The sequence below is a fragment of the Pristiophorus japonicus genome, chromosome 8, assembly GCF_044704955.1.
Source record: "Pristiophorus japonicus isolate sPriJap1 chromosome 8, sPriJap1.hap1, whole genome shotgun sequence".
NCBI lineage: Eukaryota > Metazoa > Chordata > Chondrichthyes > Pristiophoridae > Pristiophorus > Pristiophorus japonicus.
The window spans coordinates 105,463,809-105,485,195 of NC_091984.1; the positions used below are offsets into that span (position 1 = coordinate 105,463,809).

The following is a 21,387-nucleotide window of genomic DNA, read 5'->3' on the forward strand; positions in this document are numbered from 1 at the left end:
AAAGCAGGGAAGTCTTGCTATTTATACAGGGCATTAGTGAGGCCACACCTGGAATACTACGTACAGTTTTGGTTTCCATATTTAAGAAAAGATATACTTGTTTTGGAGGCAGTTCAGAGAAGGTTCACTAGGTTGATTCTGGAGATGAGGGGGTTGACTTATGAGGAAAGGTTGAGTAGGTTGGGCCTCTACTCACTGGAACTCAGAAGAATGACAGCTGATTATCGAAACGTGTAAGATTATGAGGGGGCTTGACAAGGTGGTTGCAGAGAGAATGTTTCCACTGATAGGGGAGACTAGAACTACGGGTCACCCATTTAAAACAGAGATGAGAAGAAATTTCTTCTCTCAGAGGGTTGAAAATCTGTGGAATTTGCTGCCTCATCGAGCTGTGGAAGCTGGGTCATTTAAGACAGAGATAGAGTTTCTTAACCGATAAGAGAATAAGGGGTTATGGGGAGCGGGTAGGGAAGTGGACCTGAGTCCATGATCGGATCAGCCATGATTGCAGAGCAGGCTCGAGGGGCCAAATAACCTACTCCTGCTCCTGCTCCTATTTCTTATGTTCTTATGTTAGGCAGAGGATCTGCAGCGGTGTTTGTCACACAAGACTGGTGGCTAAGGTTCAAAGGTCATTTTATGCTGAGCATTAGCACAGAAGTCGTCTCTTTGTTGTTTTGACTTTGAGAATAGGCAAGTTTGTAATTACTGTAAATATACTGTCTGTACTGAGTGCTGTTCATTCATCTGTTTAATGTTAAATACATTGGTCTGTTGGTTTATAGTTGAGCCTAGGTCTGATGAGAGTGTATATTCTTCCATTTGTGAAGTGAAGGAGATGACTTGTTGGAATATACCAATAACTCAGAGTGCAGTGCCAAGGATTATCTGTCCCACCATTGGTCTTGCTACATTTACTAGGCTGGTAAACACACACTCTTGTTGGTCGAGGATCCAAGACCCACTTACAGGAGTGCTCGGTGAGGCTGAATCCACAGAAGATTTCAATTGTAAAAACCGAAGTCATAATCCAAACGTTGTAAATGTGTAGGGTACCACATGAAATTGTCCATAGCAGGAAAAAAATATGGAAGTGTCATTCAGACCAGGAATATTGATTTGCTGAAATATAGATCAGAAAAAACACCAGAGAAAAGCTGGTTGAAACTTTGCAATTTGAACCGAATATATTATTCAATTTATTTTTTCAAAGTAATTCCAGCTACTGTCCTAATTTCTGACCCAGCTGATTATGTACTTGTACAAGTTACATTTTTAATACAAGAAACATATATAAATACCAAATAATAATTTGCAGTAAAATCATTAAGCATGTTAATGAGTTAATATTAGAAATCCCTGCAAGAGGTTTCCATTACAGAGGGAGCCATTTAGTAGGTCAACATTAGGAATGGAGGACCAGTTCGGTTCAAGGAAGGAGGGTGAAGTTAGCTGGGTTGGAGAAAGAAAAGGAGATATGGGTGGTAAAAAAAGATTAGCAGGTGGTTTGAGATAGCCTCATCAGTGATCAAGACCTCGGAAGTGTAGACGTTACTTGTAATAGAATGGTTGAGTGGTTGCCATAGGTGTGAGTGTTTATATGAAGAGCAAGACTGACAGGAGGGCAGAGAAGTTAGAGGGGCTTGGGCTGGCCGAGTTTAAGTGTAGATTGAAATCACCAGGAATGAGGAGCCACTCAGTACAGAAGCTAAGGGAGAAGATCTTGACAAGGAAGGCACTGTGGGATTTGGGAGGGCCACAGCTGACAAAGATTTTAAACACGAGGCAGAAGTTCTGGAAAAGGATGAGGTACTTGAAGGATGAGAAGGTACCAAATTAATAGGGAGAACAAATCAAGGGTGGGCAGAGGCCAGCAGAGAGCTAAGTCCAGGCCAGAAGCTAGCAAAGGAACTAAGATTGATTGAGGAGTCAGCAGAAGAAAGACTTGTATTTAAATAGCGCCTTTCACGACCACTGGACGTCCCAAAGTGCTTTACAGCCAATGAAGTACTTTTGAAGTGTAGTCACTGTTGTAAAGTAGGAAACGCGCAGCCAATTTGCACACATCAATGTGATAATGACCAGATAATCTGTTTTAGTAGTGTTGATTCTTCAAAATAGTGCCATGGGATCTTTTACATCCACCTGAGAGAGCAGATGTCAATTTAAAATCTCATCCGAAAGACAGCAATCTGACAGTGCAGCACTCCCTCAGCACTGGAGTGTCAGCCTAGATTTTAATGCTCAAGCCTCTGGAGTGGGACTTGAACACACAACCTTCTGACTCAGAGGCAAGAGTGCTACCAGCTGAGCCACAGCTGACACCAAGATGATCAGGGACTGATCCCAAAATGCTACTGGACTTTAAACAGCTTTATCTACCTGCATTACTTTCTTCACTCCTATTCCTTCTTTTTCCTCCCAAAAATATGACCTTGCACTTCTTCACATTAAATGGTATCTGCCGCCTGTTTGCTCATTTCACTAACCTATGGCTTTCTGAAGTCTTTATGGTCCTTCTCACTATTTGCCAAACCCTTTACTTTAGTGTCACCAGCAAATTTCGATCTTATGCTCTCTATGCCCAAGTCTAAATCATCTATAAACTGAGAACAAAAGTCGACCCAGCACTGAACCCTGGATACACCACTCCCAACCTTCTTCAATCCAGCAACATACATTTACCCTACCCCTTTGTTTCCTCTGTCAACCAATGTTCCTTCCATGCTGCTACACTTCCTCTTATATCATATGCCTGAATCTTTGTACCAAGTATCCTGTGAGGCACTTATCAAACACCCACTGATATCCGCAGCATAACCAAGACCACCTAATTCTACCTCTGTAACATTGCCCGTCTCTGCCCTTGCCTCAACTCATCCGCTGCTGAAGCCCTCATCCATGCCTTTGTTACCTCTAGACTTCACTATTCCAATGCATTTCTGACTGGCCTCCCACACTCTACCCTCACCCCTGTGCTCGCTGACCTACCTTGGCTTCCGGTTAAGCAACGCCTCGATTTTAAAATTCTCAACCTTATTTTCAAATCCCTCCATGGCCTTGGCCCTCCCTAGCTCTGTAATCTCCTGCAGCCCCACAACACCCCCAAGATGTCTGCGCTCCTCTAATTCAGCCCTCCTGAGCATCCATAATTGTAATCGTTCAACCATTAGTGTCCGTGCCTTCTGTTGCCTAGGCCCCAAGCTCTGGAACTCCCTGCCTAAACCTCTCCATCTCTCTACCTCTCTTTCCTCCTTCAAGACGCTCCTTAAAACATACCTCTTTGACCAAGTTTTGGTCATCTGCGCTAATTTCTACTTATGCGACTCGGTGTCAAATTTTTAGCGTATAATACTCCTGTGAAACGCCTTGGAATGTTTCACTACCTTAAAGACACTATATAAATACAAGTTGTTGTTGGAAATCCAGATTAGTCCAATATAATTTTTTACCTATCCAATTGGTCACTTCTTGAAAAAACACTTACATTTATCAACCATGACTTGTCCCAACAACTCCATGCCGGCTGTCCTGATTAATTCATGCATTTCTATATTCTCAATAATTTTATTTTGAATTATGGATTTTAGAGTTTGTACGTGACTCAGTTGGTCTATAGTGATGTGGTTTATCCTGGTTATATACCGACTTGGTTAAAAACAACTTTTTGGTTTCTCTGATGGCTCAGTGAGTTTATCCAGTGAGCTGATAACCAAACGCACTAGCAAGGTTCCCAAATTTGATCCCCAGTCTGTGCTGAGTTTGTTGATCGTGCCTGCGCCCCAGGATCAGAGCGAGGAAAATTGGCCAAGATTCCTGGTTCCAATGTAGTGACCCCTGCTGGAAATATGTTAGTGATGGGAACTAAAGTGGGTACAGTTGTGATGCGTCTCTCTTAGTTGAATAGCACATCAGCAATCAGTATCAAAGCACATATAATGGCCACTTTGGCAAAATACCGCAGTGTGCTGGGTGCCCAGCGAACCACATACTTTTTTTTAGGGAAGGAGGAGCAGAGATAATTGATGGAGAAAAATTGTGTAGAAAAATATTATTTGCCTGTCCCAATCAATTCCATAACAGGACTCCTGCATTAAATTGCATGTATGCCAAATCATCGTAAAATATATATTGTTGGCTAAATTTCTACTGTAACATATTGTATAAATTACACAGGAATGTAACCCATCACATCTCTGCATGTACAGGAAACCACATGATGCACAAAGGTCCCAGAAATGGCTTTCTGAATATTTGCTATGGAGTCAAAATGAGAAAGTAATGTGAGATTAATGGAATTCAACTGGTTTAATGTTTAGTGGACAACAAATCAAATCCGGTCATCTAATGTGCAGTCAAAGTTAATATACCCAAAATATACCATTAACGTTTCAACAGAACAAACTATTTTTACGTTTGAGATTTCCTTTTAACTAAGTTTATGCTCAAGCTGAGAAATGTTAGGTATGGGGAGTAAAACTCCCTCCATTTCAGGCACCAAGTGCCTGTATCAAATTACTCCCAGGTCAGACAGAAGACAAGCAGGGAGTAAAACACTGTTTTTTCTACCCCAACCTTAAGCCCCAACCTTAGAAGAGCACTTCTTACTGTTCCAGTGTAACAAACAATTTTCTGTTTCACACTTCAGCCATCTCATGCACTGATGGGCAACATGTTTTGGATAGAAACTATGGGCCCAAGTTTCCACACGATAAAAAACGGGCGCCCCTCCGAGCTGGGCGCCCGTTTTTCACACCTAAAACGGCGCCGGAAAAAAAACTCGCGATTCTGGAGAGCCCTGCAGCTCCTTGTCTGTTTGGCGCGGCGCCCAGAGGGGCGGAGCCTACACTCACGCCGATTTTGTAAGTGGGAGGGGGCGGGTACTATTTAAATTAGTTTTTTTCCTGCCGGCAACCCTGCGCGTGCGCATTGGAGCGTTCGCGCATGCGCAGTGTGAAGGAAACATTGGCACTCGGCCATTTTTGTAGCTCTTTGTCGCTGTTTAATTTTTGAACATTTTTTAATAAAAGCACATTGCCATCAGCACATCAGCACTGAGGCTTCCTGCAGCCTTCTCACTGTCTCCTTCCCGCCCGCCGTCTGGAACGGCTCCCCCCCCCCCCCCCCCGCTGCGTTCGGTCGATCGGGCCCGCACTCCCGCCCGCCGTCTGGAACATCTTCCTCCCCCCCCCCGCTGCGGTCGGTCGGGCCCGCACTCCCTCCCTCCTGCCCGCCCGCTGTCTGCAACGGCTTCCTCCCCCCCCCGCTGCGGTCAGTCGGGCCCGCACTCCCTCCCGCCCGCTGTCTGCAACGGCTTCCTCCCCCCCCCCCCCCCCGCTGCGTTCGGTCGATCGGGCCCGCACTCCCGCCCGCTGTCTGCAACGGCTTCCTCCCCCCCCCCCCCGCTGCGGTCAGTCGGGCCCGCACTCCCTCCCGCCCGCTGTCTGCAACGGCTTCCTCCCCCCCCCCCGCTGCGGTCAGTCGGGCCCGCACTCCCTCCCGCCCGCTGTCTGCAACGGCTTCCTCCCCCCCCCCCCCCCCGCTGTGATCGGTCGGGTGGTCGGTCCATCGGGCCCGCACTCCCTCCCTCCTGCCCGCCCGCTGTCTGCAACGGCTTCCTCCCCCCCCCGCTGCGGTCGGTCGGGCCCACACTCACTCCCTCCCGCCCGCTGTCTGCAACGGCTTCCTCCCACCCCGCTGCGGTCGGGCCCACACTCACTCCCTCCCGCCCGCCCGCCATCGGATACGGCTTCCTCCTCCCCCCCTGCCGTCGGGAACGAACGAACGAACTTGTGAGGCTGGCTGAAGCACTTTCACACAGGTAGGAAGATGGTTTATTTAATCTTTTCTTTGCTTATAAATGTTTATTCAGGTTGGATTTATTTGTATAATATTTGTAGAAGTATAAATAAGGATTTATTGTAGAATTTAATGACTTCCCTTCCCCCCCACCTCGTTCTGGACGCCTAATTTGTAACCTGCGCCTGATTTTTTAATGTGTAGAACAGATTTTTTCAGTTCTACAAAAATCTTCACTTGCTCCATTCTAACTTAGTTTGGAGTACGTTTTCACTGTGGAAACTTTGAAATCAGGCGTCAGTGGCCGGACACGCCCCCTTTTGAAGAAAAAATTCTGTTCCAAAGTAGAACTGTTCTACCTGACTAGAACTGCAGAAAAAAAAATGTGGAGAATTGCGATTTCTAAGAGGTCAGTATTTTTTAATTTTTTTAATTTTTTATATTTTTATTTTTTTTTAATCCAATTTCTTTCCAGATCAACTCTGACGCCAAAGATCACTTTGCGCCAATGTGTTTGATCTTAGGCCAAAAGGCCGAGAGGCGAAGTTGCACCGTTCCTGGAAATATTGCAATACCAGGTCGGTGCATGGAGTGGATGGGAAGAGGTCAGTATTTTTTTATTTTTTTTTTAGCCAATTTCGTTCCAGATCAACTCTAACGCCAAAGATCACTTTGCGCCAGCCGAGAAGCGAAGTTGTACCGTTCCTGGAAATATTGCAATACCAGGTCAGTGCATGGAGTGGACGGGGCATGCCCCTGATCCAGCTCCCTGTCCAAAAATCAATTCAATATCATGTCCCCATAGGGGATATTAAACTGATAAGAACAGATACTACACTTGATCTTAGCCAAAAGGCCGAGAAGCGATATATTTTTTTATATAAATGTTTTATTCGTTGCCAATATTTCCAATTCTGTGTCAGATCAACTTGTCAGATCATAAACGCCAAAGGTCACCTTGCGCCCAAAGATCACTCTGCGCCAATGATTTTGCTCTTAGCCAAAAGGCCTAGAGCCAAGGCTGCACCGTTCCTGAAAGTACTGCAATGCCAGGTTCGTGCCTTGGAGGTGGACGGGGCAGGCCCCCCCACCCACCTCCTATTTCCAAAAAGCATAGGAGAACCACCTTCCTGATCCAGGGAGAACCACTTTCTGGTCATGGTTACTCCCCTGTCAGGTCAGTTACGCATGATCTTAGCCAAAAGGCCGAGAAGCGATATATTTTTTATTTTTTTTAAATTTTATTCGTTGCCAATCTTTCCAATTCTTTGTCAGATCATCTTGTCAGATTACAAACGCCAGAGGTCACCCTGCACACATCAAGGATCACTCTGCGCCAATGCTCTTAGCCAAAAGGCCTAGAGCCACTGCACTGTTCCTGGAAGTACTGCAATACCAGGTTCGTGACATGGAGGTGGATGGGTCAGGCCCCCCACACACCTCCGTGGAGGTGGATGGGTCAAGCCACCCCACCCACCGCCTTTATTTATTTATTTTTTTTCTCGTTGCCAATCTTTCCAATTCTTTGTCAAATCACAAACGCCAGAGGTCACCTTGCACACATCAAGGATCACTCTGCGCCAATGCTCTTAGCCAAAAGGCCTAGAGCCACGGCACCGTTCCTGGAAGTACTGCAATACCAGGTTCGTGCCATGGAGGTGGATGGGTCAAACCACCCCACCCACCTCCTATTTCCAAAAAGCATAGGAGAATCACCTTCCTGATCCAGGGAGAACCACGTTGGGATCATGGTTACTCCCCTGTCAGGTCAGTTACGCATGATCTTAGCCAAAAGGCCACCCACCTCCTTTATTTTTTTTAAATCGTAGCCAATCTTTCCAATTCTTTGTCAGATCACAAACGCCAGAGGTCACCTTGCACACATCAAGGATCACCCTGCGCTAATGCTCTTAGCCAAAAGGCCTAGAGCCCAAGCACCGTTCCTGGAAGTACTGCAACACCAGGTTCGTGCCATGGAGGTGGATGGGTCAGCAACCCCACACACCTACGTGGAGGTGGATGGGTCAAGCCACCCCACCCACCTCCTTTATATTTCAATTACACAATATATATTACACATATATTGTGCAACTGAAATCACCAAATAGTTAAAAGTATTATATCATGTATCATCTACTTAGTATGTCCACTCTGACAAATGTAAGGATTCGTCTTATTTCAGATCATAAGAATCTATTTTATTTTGTAGATATTTGTGGCTGTGCCAACTATTCTAACAATTAAGATTGTCTCTGTGACTGTTTTCAAATACAGGAGAGCTTGTTGATATCTTTGTCTGCAAACAGTTCCTCGTCAATTCCGGATTGGTTGGCCAAACATCTTAGACGAGTGATATGTTAATATACATAAGGTTGTCACTAGATGGGGAGACGCTACTGTTATCGCCAATGGCTGAGCCATCAAGATTAAGCACCTGACTTGCATTTGAAAAACACACTGTGCTGGAATCAACATTCCTACTTCAAGTAGATGCAGGATGTTGCTGCCAATTATCAAGACGCATGAGCTATCTCCCGCCATTGTGTCTTTGTTCTGACTTTTGATTTGTGGAAATCAATACAGCAAGGTTTTTCTTGGTCTAATAGTTCAATTAATCTAATTCAATTGCATGTAAAAATCATTGCACTGAGGCAGGACTCTGAGAATAAAGATATGCACTTGCATGAAAAGCATTTCAAAAGATTTTTATTAGTTTAGGGTTTGAAAAACAATTAACAGTGAAATTAGGGACTGTAAAGTTATTTTTATTAACTTGCTGATTTATTTGTGCTTCTGTAGAATTGTACTTTTTAATTAATACATTTTAGGAGTTTGTAGCCTGAGCTAGATAGTCTGCTGATGTGTTTCTCACCAGTTCAGAGAGATCCTGGTAGGAATCCTGAATTAGTTATGGTGTACAACCCATAAATTGTTTGCTTTGTGGCAACATTATGTGCTATTGGGGAGGAGTTAAACTAATATGGCAGGGGGATGGGAATTCTACGCAGGGAGGCAGAGGGAAACAAGAGGGAGACAGAGGCAAAAGATAGAAAGAAGAAAAGTAAAAGTGGAGGGCAGAGAATCCCAAGGCAAAAAACAAAAAGGGCCACATTACAGCAAAATTCAAAAGGGGCAAGGTGTGTTAAAAAGACAAGCCTGAAGGCTCTGTGCCTCAATGCGAGGAGTATTCGGAATAAGGTGGACGAATTAACTGCACAGATAGCAGTTAATGGATATGCTGTAATTGGCATCACAGAGACATGGCTCCAGGGTGACCAAGGCTGGGAACTCAACATCCAGGGGTATTCAACATTTAGGAAGGATAGACAGAAAGGAAAAGGAGGCGGGGTGGCGTTGCTGGTTAAAGAGGAAATTAATGCAATAGTAAGGAAAGACATTGACTTGGATGATGTGGAATCGGTATATGGGTGGAGCTGCGGAATACCAAAGGGCAGAAAACGCTGGTGGGAGTTGTGTACAGGCCACCAAACAGTAGTAGTGAGATTGGGGACAGCATCAAACAAGAAATAAGGGATGTGTGCAATAAAGGTACAGCAGTTATCATGGGCGACTTTAATTTACATATAGATTAGGCTAACCAAACTGGTAGCAATGCGGTGGAGGAGGATTTCCTGGAGTGTATTTGGGGTAGTTTTCTTGACCAATATGTCGAGGAACCAACTAGAGAGCTGGCCATCCTAGACTGGGTGATGTGTAATGAGAAGGGACTAATTAGCAATCTTGTTGTGCGAGTCCCCTTGGGGAAGAGTGACCATAATATGGTAGAATTCTTTATTAAGATGGAGAGTGACACAGTTAATTCAGAAACTAGGGTCCAAAACTCAAGGAAAGCTAACTTCGACGGCATGAGGCGCGAATTGGCTCGAATAGACTGGCAAATGATACTTAAAGGGTTGACAGTGGATAGGCAATAGCAAACATTTATAGATCACGTGAATGAACTTCAACAGTTGTACATCCCTGTCTGGAGTAAAAATAAAATGGGGAAGCTGGCTCAACCGTGGCTAACAAGGGAAATTAAGGATAGTGTTAGATTCAAGGAAGAGGCATATAAATTGGCCAGCAAACCTGAGGACTGGGAGAAATTTAGAATTCAGCAGAGGAGGACAAAGGGTTTAATTAGGAGGGGGAAAATAGAGTACGAGAGGAAACTTGCCGGGAACATAAAAACTGACTGCAAAAGCTTCTATAGATATGTGAAGAGAAAAAGATTAGTGAAGATAAACGTAGATCACTTGCAGTCGGACTCAGGTGAATTAATAATGGGGAACAAAGAAATGGCAGACCAATTGAGCAAATACTTTGGTTCTGTCTTCACGAAGAAAGACACAAATGATCTTCCGGATGTACTAGGGAATCAAGGGTCTAGTGAGAAGGAGGAACTGAAGGATATCCTTATTAGGCGGGAAATTGTGTTGGGGAAATTGATGGGATTGAAGGCCGATAAATCCCCGGGGCATGATTGTTTGCATCCCAGAGTCCTTAAGGAAGTGGCACTAGAAATAGTGAATGCATTGGTGATCATTTTCCAACAGTCTATCGACTCTGGATCAATTCCTATGGACTGGAGGGTAGCAAATGTAACACCACTTTTTAAAAAAGGATGGAGAGAGAAAACAGGTAATTATACACCGGTTAGTCTGACATTAGTAGTGGGGAAAATGTTGGAATCAATTATCAAGGATGAAACAACAGCGCATTTGGAAAGCAGTGACAGGATCGGTCCAAGTCAGCATGGATTTGTGAAAGGGAAATCATGCTTGACGAATCTTCTGGAATTTTTTGAGGATGAAACTTGTAGCGTGGACGAGGGAGAACCAGTGGATGTGGTGTATTTGGACTTTCAAAAGGCCTTTGACAAGGTCCCACATAAGAGATTGGTGTGCAAAATCAAAGCACATGGTATTGGGGGTAATGTACTGGCGTGGATAGAGAATTGGTTGGCAGACAGGAAGCAGAGAATCGGGATAAACGGGTCCTTTTCAGAATGGGAGGCAGTGACTAGTGGAGTGCCGCAGGACTCAGTGCTGGGACCCCAGCTCTTTATGTTATACATTAATGATTTAGATGAAGGAATTGAGTGTAATATCTCCAAGTTTGCAGATGACACTAAACTGGGTGGTCGTGTGAGCTGTGAGGAGGATGCTAAGAGGCTGCAGGGTGATTTGGACAGGTTCGGTGAGTGGGAAAATGCATGGCAGATGCAGTATAATGTGGATAAATGTGAGGTTATCCACTTTGGTGGCAAAAACACGAAGGCAGAATATTATCTGAATGGTGGCAGATTAGGAAAAGGGAAGGTGCAACGTGACCTGGGTGTCATGGTTCATCAGTCATTGAAAGTTGGCATGCAGGTACAGCAGGCGGCGAAAAAGGCAAATGGCATGTTGGCCTTCATAGCTAGGGGATTTGAGAATAGGAGCAGGGAGGTCTTACTGCAATTGTACAGGGCCTTGGTGAGGCCTCACCTGGAATATTGTGTTCAGTTTTGGTCTCCTAATCTGAGGAAGAACGTTCTTGCTATTGAAGGAGTGCAGCGAAGGTTCACCAGACTGATTCCAGGGATGGCTGGACTGACATATGAGGAGAGACTGGATCAACTGGGCCTTTATACACTGGAGTTTAGAAGGATGAAAGGGGATCTCATAGAAACGTATAAGATTCTGACGGGACGGGACAGGTTAGATGCAGGAAGAATGTTCCCGATGTTGGGGATGTCCAGAACCAGAGGACACAGTCTTAGGATAAGGGGTAGACCATTTAGGACTGAGATGAGGAGGAACTTCTTCACCCAGTGTTGTTAACCTGTGGAATTCCCTGCCGCAGAGAGTCGTTGATGCCAGTTCAGTGGATATATTTAAGAGGGAATTAGATATGGCCCTTATGGCTAAAGGGATCAAGGGGTATGGAGAGAAAGCGGGAAAGGGGTACTGAGGTTGAATGATCAGCCATGATCATATTGAATGGTGGTGCAGGCTTGAAGGGCCGAATGGCCTACTCCTGCACCTATTTTCTATGTTTCTATGGGCCCAAGTTTCCACATGATTTGCGCCTGATTTTTAGGAGCAACTGGTGGAGCTCGGCCTTTTGGCTAAGATCAAGTGTAGTATCTGTTCTTATCAGTTTAATATCCCCTATGGGGACATGATATTGAATTGATTTTTGGACAGGGAGCTGAATCAGGGGCATGCCCCATCCACTCCATGCACCAACCTGGTATTGCAATATTTCCAGGAACGGTGCAACTTCGCCTCTCGGCCTTTTGGCCTAAGATCAAATATATTGGCGCAAAGTGATCTTTGGCGTTAGAGTTGATCTGGAAAAAAATTGGATAAAAAAATTTTAAAAAAATACTGACCCAAAATCGCTTGTGAAATATGCACATTATCTCATTTGGAAGGAAATCTAGAATAAAGAATTTATTCACCCTATTTGAACCAATAACTCAAATACACCATCTGTTCCAGGAATTACCAACAATTCAACAATAATCCAAATGGTGGTCCACTCACTTGATTACTGAAAAACATCACATCAGTAGACTTTGTAGCTCAGGCTACAAACTTTTAAATGTATTAATTAAAAAGTACAATTCTACAGAAGCACAAATAAATCAGCAAGTTAAAAAATGACATTACAGTCCCTAATTTCACTGTTCACTGCAAGCAAGGCAGCTCTCCTGCATTCTACGATTCTGCAATGTCAGCAGGACAAAAGTATTTCATTGTGATTACACAACTGACTTACAAAAAATAACTGACAGAAACATCACGTAAATAAACCGCAGTTACATTGATGTCATTAAAGACTGGGAGACCAGTTTCTGTGAGAGCATGGTGTTTATGCTACTGAATCGGATAGAAACATAGAAAATAGGTGCAGAAGTAGGCCATTCGGTCCTTCTAGCCTGCACCGCCATTCAATGAGTTCATGGCTGAACATGCAACTTCAGTACCCCATTCCTGCTTTCTCGCCATACCCCTTGATCCCCCTAGTAGTAAGGACTTCATCTAACTCCTTTTTGAATATATTTAGTGAATTGGCCTCAACAACTTTCTGGGGTAGAGATCCCTTATTCAAGCAGAAGAATCCTCAACCCAGTTTTCTGGGAGTCTACTAGTCGTTCACCTGGATAAGGGAGTCAGATTTAGCACCTACGGAATGGGCTCAAGAACACTGGTCTCCCAAAATATGAACAGCAGCAATATAAAAACTATAAAATCAAACGTACCTTTCCATGCAAGCAAAGACTCTACAGCCAGAACCACAATCATCCCATTGCATTAATAACCATCATTCATACATAATTGTGCACATAAAATGCATCATCTTCCCAATAACCAACACATACACACGCAAAATCATTGTCTTTTCTTCCTAGTAACCAGCACATACATACAAACAGGTGTTTTTCTGATAACCTGCATTCACACAACCCTTCATTGTATTCACAATAACTTTAATTTATATAGTGCCTTTAACATAGTAAAACGTCCCAAGGCACTTCACAAGTATTATAAAACAAAACATTTGACAACAGACTATACAAGGAGAATTTAGGGCAGATTACCAAAAGCTTGATCAAAGAGGGAGCTTTTAAAGAGCGTCTCAAAGGAGGAAAAAGACGTAGAGAGGTGGAGAAGTTTAGGCAGGAAATTCCAGAGCTTAGGGCCTTGGCAACAGAAGTCACGGCTACCAATGGTCGAGTGATTATAATCAGGGATGCTCAAGAGGGCAGAATTAGAGGAGTGCAGACATCTCGTGGGGGGCATGCAGGTCAAAAAAAAGTGGCAGGACATCGGCCAAGCAGTTACTGTGTAATATTTTTATTTATGCACTGCAATTACATTTGTATATATGTGTGTGTGTGCATGTGTGCGTGTGTGCATGTGTGGCCACCACAGCAGAAGGACCCTCTCTTAAAAAGTTCTATTTTCAGAGGATCGTTGCAGAGGAAGGTGTCACAGATCAACCGAGAAAGGTCAAAAGCTGGAGGTACGCCAAGTAGCCTGCAACTAACAGCCGTGGAACAGAGGATCGCTGATATGATTAAATCTCGCACGAGAAGATCAACCACCAGTGTGGACACTGGGCCCAGGCTACCAACAGAGGGTAAGCCCTGCAAATTGCACAGTCTGGGTTGGCATTGTGGTCTTTGAAAAGAACGTGCGCTGTGTGACCCGCGTACTCATGTCACCCTGCCCCCTCTGCTCCCTCCCCTGCTACTAACCAAACATCTGCTCTGTTATGTTTTGGAGATGTTGCGCATCAGGAAGAGACTGAAGTTGAAGCAGAAGATCAGGAAGCCGTGTGTCCAGATATTCATCAACTACTTTAGGACGAGGATGAGCTGGACAATGAAGGGCAGCAGGAAGACCCTGATAATGAAATGATTACATTGCAACTGGAGCCGGTGAACTCCCCAAGGACGTCAAGCCCTTTGCTGAGCGATACAGCCGACGCGACATTTCATGAGGTACAGTCTGAGGCTGCGGGTCCCAGTGGGTTGCAGCAAGCCACATCTGGGAGCCAGTCGAGGAGGGAGGGAAGGAAAGCTGAACCTGAAATGCAAGATTGCAGGGCTCATGGGAATGAGTAGGGAGAGCATTGAGCTAACAAGATCGCTCCTGAACACCATGGGTGGGGTGAGAGTAGAATTAGCGAGACTGTCAGTAGAAGTAGCAACAGTCTGGAGGAATGGAAGCAATGTCAGGACAGATGAGGGAGGAGATGTCGGAGATTAGGGAGGGAATGTTGGAGATTAGGAAGGGAATGTCGGGGACAGCTGATGCCGTGTCGGGACAGATTAGGGAGGGAATGTCGGAGATAGCTGCTGCAATAAGTGGACACACCCAGGCTATCACTGCCCAACAGCAATTGGCAGCATCAACTGCTGACACTCACTTTCCAATCCCCAGACCAAAGTTAGGTAGTGTGCCGCAGGTTGATCCACAGGATGAAGAAGAGTACGAATAGAAACCCGGGCCTTCCACAATGCTGTCTGCTAGATCTGTCCCTGTCCAACCCCACCAGCTGAGCCCTGGGAGAGGTGGGGGTGTAGAATCCAAGCGCCAAGCTTGTGTCCGGCCGAGGGAGCGATCCTGCCGTCGGCCGGCCGGCATTCCTCGGACTTTTGCCTGGTGCCCCGTCAGCAGAGATTCTGTGGCGGGGTGGGGTGGAGTCGCAATTTGCCCATTCTCAAAAACATTCTGTGGGGAAAAAATAACTGAGTTATTTTCCCGAGTTCCCTCTGCAAAAATCATCATGAATGTGTGTTTTAAATTGTCTTCTTTCCTCGCTCCAAAAACTCAGAAATCTACTCAGCACCGATTTCTTTAAGTTATTGTAGGGTTTCTCTGATCGGTACTTAAGGCCACTCTGCGCCGTCCTGAAAAAAAATCGGTGTTGGCGAAAATCGGTTAAAGGGCCAAAAACGGCACGGAAATCAGTTTTCAACCAGACCAGTGCCAAAAAAAATCTGCCGTACAAACGGCGCTGTCAGTCGCCGCCGGCGTACAAACTTTGAGGAAAATTGCAAAATCAACATTGCTCAAAAAAAATCAGCGCACGGCAAAAGAACGCCGCCCAATGGTGGCGAAAATAAAGCCCTAGGTTCTTAAAGCAAAACATTACACTTTTTTGAGAGAAATAATAAAATGTATCAAAATCTCTAATGCTTTTTGACTAAACAATGTTTGGTTCTCGATGTTTCTTTCTCAAAAATAACCTTCCACCTCTCACAATTGAAGCTGATTTCTACATTGTAAGTTGGACCATGAACTCTAGCTAGTAATGGGTGTGAAAAAGCACCCAAGGCCGTTACCAATACCTTATTTACCCGAATGCTCCATGTACTCTGCAGTGTTCAATACACATCTGCCAAAGACCGCCCTAAGTGGAGGAAGAGCATCCAGGAGGGCGCTGAGCACCTTGAGTCTCGTCGCTGAGAGCATGCAGAATGCAAGCGCAGGTAGCGGAAGGAGCGTGTGGCAAACCAGACTCCCCACCCACCCTTTCCTTCAATGACTGTCTGTCCCACCTGTGACAGAGACTGTAATTGCTGCATTGGACTGTTCAGTCACCTAAGAACTCACTTTTAGAGTGGAAGCAAGTCTTCCTCGATTTCGAGGGACTACCTATGACACAGCAGCAAGGACATACATGGGCCGAGTGAGCAGTCACAATCTTTTCTCCATCTTATTTATCTGAGTGGATAGGGGTCTTATTCTGTGCTTTGTGACATCTCACAAAAAGTTAAAACTGTTTCCATAAAACAGACAATCTCCTCTCTTGAATTACAGTGGCTGTCAGCTGATAACCAAGTGGTAATAATGATGTAGAACTTTCACTATGAACTGGGTAAAGCAAAAGGTAGTAGATTCACCATGTACAAGGTAAAGCACCAGAGAGCCTCTTACCCCCCCACTTCGATCTCCTCTCTCCCCGCACCTTTGGATCCTCTCTCTAACACCACACCGGCCACTGCCTAACCTTCTCTGCATGGAGCCGAGGAAAGCATGGCGGTGCAAGTCCAGCCGTGGCACCATTGGGTGTTGCACATGGGCAACCGGTTCAAAAGCGCACATGCCCAGTACCAACGAGTGCATATTCGCAGAGACAAAAATGTGATGCAAATAATCACTCCGTTTATAGAGTAACTTAAATGTCAATGCTACTCGAGTAGATGTAGTACCATAGAAAAGGGAGGATCGAAAGGGGAGGGGGGGTGTGGAGAAGAGAGGATCAAAAGAGGGGAGAGAGGATTGAAAGGGAGGGAAGAGAGAATCGAAAGTGGGGGAGAAGAGAGGATCGGGGGGGGGAAAGAGAGGATTGGGGGGGGGGGGGAAGAAAGGATCGGGGGGGGGAAGAGAGGATCGGGGGGGGAAGAGAGGATCGGGGGGGGAAGAGAGGATCGGGGGGGGAAGAGAGGATCGGGGGGGGAAGAGAGGATCGGGGGGGGAAGAGAGGATCGGGGGGGGAAGAGAGGATCGGGGGGGGAAGAGAGGATCGGGGGGGGAAGAGAGGATCGGGGGGGGAAGAGAGGATCGGGGGGGGAAGAGAGGATCGGGGGGGGAAGAGAGGATCGGGGGGGGAAGAGAGGATCGGGGGGGGAAGAGAGGATCGGGGGGGGAAGAGAGGATCGGGGGGGGAAGAGAGGATCGGGGGGGGAAGAGAGGATCGGGGGGGGAAGAGAGGATCGGGGGGGGAAGAGAGGATCGGGGGGGGAAGAGAGGATCGGGGGGGGAAGAGAGGATCGGGGGGGGAAGAGAGGATCGGGGGGGGAAGAGAGGATCGGGGGGGGAAGAGAGGATCGGGGGGGGAAGAGAGGATCGGGGGGGGAAGAGAGGATCGGGGGGGGAAGAGAGGATCGGGGGGGGAAGAGAGGATCGGGGGGGGAAGAGAGGATCGGGGGGGGGAAGAGAGGATCGGGGGGGGGAAGAGAGGATCGGGGGGGGAAGAGAGGATCGGGGGGGGAAGAGAGGATCGGGGGGGGAAGAGAGGATCGGGGGGGGAAGAGAGGATCGGGGGGGGAAGAGAGGATCGGGGGGGGAAGAGAGGATCGGGGGGGGAAGAGAGGATCGGGGGGGGAAGAGAGGATCGGGGGGGGAAGAGAGGATCGGGGGGGGAAGAGAGGATCGGGGGGGGGAGAGAGGATCGGGGGGGGGAAGAGAGGATCGGGGGGGGGAAGAGAGGATCGGGGGGGGGAAGAGAGGATCGGGGGGGGGAAGAGAGGATCGGGGGGGGGAAGAGAGGATCGGGGGGGGGAAGAGAGGATCGGGGGGGGGGAGAGAGGATCGGGGGGGGGGAGAGAGGATCGGGGGGGGGAGAGAGGATCGGGGGGGGGGGAAGAGAAGAGAGGATCGGGGGGGGGGAAAAGAGAGGATCGGGGGCGGGGGAAGAGAGGATCGGGGGGTGGGGAAGAGAGGATCGGGGGGGGAAAGAGAGGATCGGGGGGGGAAAGAGAGGATCGGGGGGGGGGGGAAAGAGAGGATCGGGGGGGGGAAAGAGAGGATCGGGGGGGGAAAGAGAGGATCGGGGGGGGAAAGAGAGGATCGGCGGGGGAAAGAGAGGATCGGGGGGGGGGAAAGAGAGGATCGGGGGGGGAAAGAGAGGATCGGGCGGGGGGGGAAAGAGAGGATCGGGGGGGGGAAAGAGAGGATCGGGGGGGGGAAAAGAGAGGATCGGGGGGGGGAAAGAGAGGATCGGGGGGGGGAAAGAGAGGATCGGGGGGGGGAAAGAGAGGATCGGGGGGGGGAAAGAGAGGATCGGGGGGGGGAAAGAGAGGATCGGGGGGGGGAAAGAGAGGATCGGGGGGGGGAAAGAGAGGATCGGGGGGGGGAAAGAGAGGATCGGGGGGGGAAGAGAGGATCGGGGGGGGAAGAGAGGATCGGGGGGGGAAAAGAGAGGATCGGGGGGGGAAAAGAGAGGATCGGGGGGGGGAGAGAGAGGATCGGGGGGGGGAGAGAGAGGATCGGGGGGGGGAAGGGAAGGGAGAGGATCGGAGGGGTGGTGGGGAAGAGAGGATCACAAGTGGGATGGGCAAAGAGTGGATTGGAGGGGGAAGGAGGGTGGTCGAAGAGGGAGAAGAGAGAAGCTCGGAGGGAAGAAGAGGTGGTCAGGAGCTCCTGGGGAGAGAGGTCAGGAACTTGACGGGGGGGGCGTGGGGTTGCCGAGCTTGGAGGAAACTGTGGGATGGGGAAGAACATGATCCAGATCTAAAGGGGACAGAGGGATGAGAGCGAGAATGTGATCTAAATGGGAAGGTGGATCACGTTCTCCCCCTCTGTTAGACATGGATCTCGTTCTTCCAACCCCACCCCCAATCCCTTTACACCCACACCATGTTCTCCCTCTTCTCCCCCTAGACCTGATTGATTGCTCAGAAAGCCAGGCGCAGCAAGTGACATCATTGGTCTGGATAAAACACTGTTACTATTCACCGTACCCAATCAACCTATAAATAATCTGTGACCCACACACAACACTCCATTTATGGGGTGGGGAGAAGCTCGGGCGGTTGAGGGAAACGGTCAGGGACGTGTTGGGGAGGTGTGGGGTAAGAGAAGGTCCTAACCTGCGAGGGTGAGCCCTGTCTGTTGTCCGAAAGCAGTACTATGAGCTCTGTCTGGAGCCTGGCAGTTAGAATGAATGGATCAAATTACACATTGCAAGTACTTGATTATTCAGGCAGGCAGGATCCAATTACACATTCCAGACAAACCCCTGGGTGTGTGATGTCCTCCAAGGTGATCAATCAGAACTTTGGTGCTGCAAATACACACTGTCCTCTATAAACATTCATCATAGGCAGTCCCTCAGAATCGAGGAAGACTTGCTTCCACTCCTAAAGTGAGTTCTTTGATGGCTGAACAGTCCGATACGAGAGCCGCAGGTGGGACTGACATTCGTCGAGGGAAGGGGTGGGTGGGGCTGGTTTGCCGCGCGCTCCTTCCGCTGCCTGCACTTGACCTCTTCACGCTCTTTGCTATTTACAGATATGTATATTATTTTATAGAATTAGGGAACAAAATCACCGATAATGCTTCCCACTTATATCTGACTTCCCTCTACATAGTTCCCCTATTTAAAAATAAAAACAGACTCGGAAAGAAACCCACAATATTTGATGGACTTACATCAGCTTAGATATGTCTTCAAAAAAAGATTATGTTTATTAATAGAGTGAAAGTTTAAAGGAATCACATTTAATAAATAAATAAGAATCAAGTTTCTCTTTCCAATGAATCGCCCTGGACGACATTGTTCATCAGTTAGTTTTGTATCACATTTCTACTCAAGCCTAATTGATAACTTCAAGATTACTGTTTTTCTTGTCTATGGGTGGAATGATTGGTACGTGGCTGCAGAAGTTGATATACTGTCCATATATGTGATGTCACTATGAGATGAAAATATTTAATAGTCTGTCGCTAAAGGTTACTACTGCATTTCTATTTTTTAATCCAGGTGAATGATACTCTTAAGGTTAATAATTGTCACTGGGACCATAGGCAAGTACTTTTAGCAGCAGCAAGTATTGACAAAAGATCTTGGACTGTGGTAGGGTAACTGTAATTAATCCTACTGTTTATTTAGAAGAAAAGGAACATGGTGCAATTACACCAGAAGTAGATGCATGCATAGTTTGCTATTGGGAAATTTCTTGATTGTCTTATAACTTAGAGAGCCAGAGGAAAAGCAGCATGTGAACAAGCTGGGACAGTTATATTGGCCCATGCCTTCATCAGTAAAATCACACTTGCTAGAGGCTTTTCTCCAGTTTTGGTCTTGCTAACTTGTATGGAGCTTCCCAATCTAAAGGTAAAGCTTGTAACCCCCAACAAAAAAAATCACCTTTTGTGGCTTTAAAATAAATGTGCAAGTGCAAGCTTGTGTATGAATGGATGTTTTAAGTCTAGATCTCGTGCTGTAGAAACTGCTCTAAAATGTAAATGGCAAGGCGTCTACAGGAAGAGGAGACAGTAAAGATTAAAAGATAAGTGCATATTCAGAGGCCATTCAGCCCACCTAGCTCATTCCTCCACAGCAGCCTATTATTGCCACTGCCCTTAAGGAAGTGGTGCCAGGGCACTTAGAAAATCATAACATAATTAGGCAGAGTCAACATGGTTTTATGAAAGGAAAATTATATTTGACAAATTTATTAGAGTTTTTTGAGAATGTAACTAACAGGGTAGATAAAGGGGAACCAGTGGATGTAGTATATTTGGATTTCCAAAAGACATTCGATAAGGTGCCACATAAAAGGTTATTTATTATTCAAGGGCTCTTGGGATCGGAGGTAATGTATTTGCATGGATAGAGGATTGGTTAACAGACAGAAAACAGAATAGGAATAAATGGGTCTTTTTCAGGTTTGCAGGCTGCAACTAGTGTGGTGCCTCGAGGATCAGTGTTGTGGCCTCAGCTATTTACAATCTGTATTGATGACCGAGATGAAGGGACCGAGTGTAATGTATCCAAGTTTGCTGATGATACAAAGCTAGGTGGGACAGTAAGCTGTGAGGAGAACACAAAGCATCTGCAAAGAGATATAGGTAGACTAACTGAGTGAGCAGTAAGGTGGCAGCTGGAGTATAATGTAGGGAAATGTGAGGTTATTCACTTTGGTAGGAAGAATAGAAAAACAGAATATTTTTTAAACTGGTGAGAAACTTTTAAATGTTGGTTTTCAGAGAGATTTGGGTGTCCTTGAGCAAGAAACACAGAAAGCTAGCATGCAGGTACAGCAAGCAATAAGGAAGGCAAATGGCATGTTGTCCTTTATTACAAGGTGGTTGGAGTATAAGAGTAGGGAAGTCTTGCTACAATTGTTGTAAAAATCCATCCGGTTCACTAATGTCATTCAAGGAGGAAATCTGCTGTCCTTACCCGGTCTGACCTATATGTGACTCCAAACCAACAGCAATGTGGTTGAGTCACAACTGCCTTCTGAAATAGCCTTGCAAGTCACTCAATTGTATAAGGTGGCCCACCACCACCTTCTCAAGGCCAACTAGGAATGGGCAATAAATGCTGGCCTTGTCAACGACGTCCACATCCCGT

The 21,387-nt window shown here is 46.6% G+C and overlaps 1 protein-coding gene and 3 pseudogenes across 1 annotated transcript in view; 1 reads left to right on the forward strand and 3 right to left on the reverse strand.

Annotated features, from left to right (window-relative positions):
- Positions 1–21,387, reverse strand: part of LOC139269149 (uncharacterized oxidoreductase ZK1290.5) — a 125,670-nt gene that overhangs the window by 99,446 nt on the left and 4,837 nt on the right. The gene's annotated exons all lie outside the window — the stretch shown is intronic.
- On the reverse strand, positions 6,489–6,667 carry LOC139269870 (U2 spliceosomal RNA; annotated as a pseudogene).
- Positions 6,816–7,017, reverse strand: LOC139269892 (U2 spliceosomal RNA; annotated as a pseudogene).
- LOC139269877 (U2 spliceosomal RNA) lies at positions 11,897–12,070 on the forward strand (annotated as a pseudogene).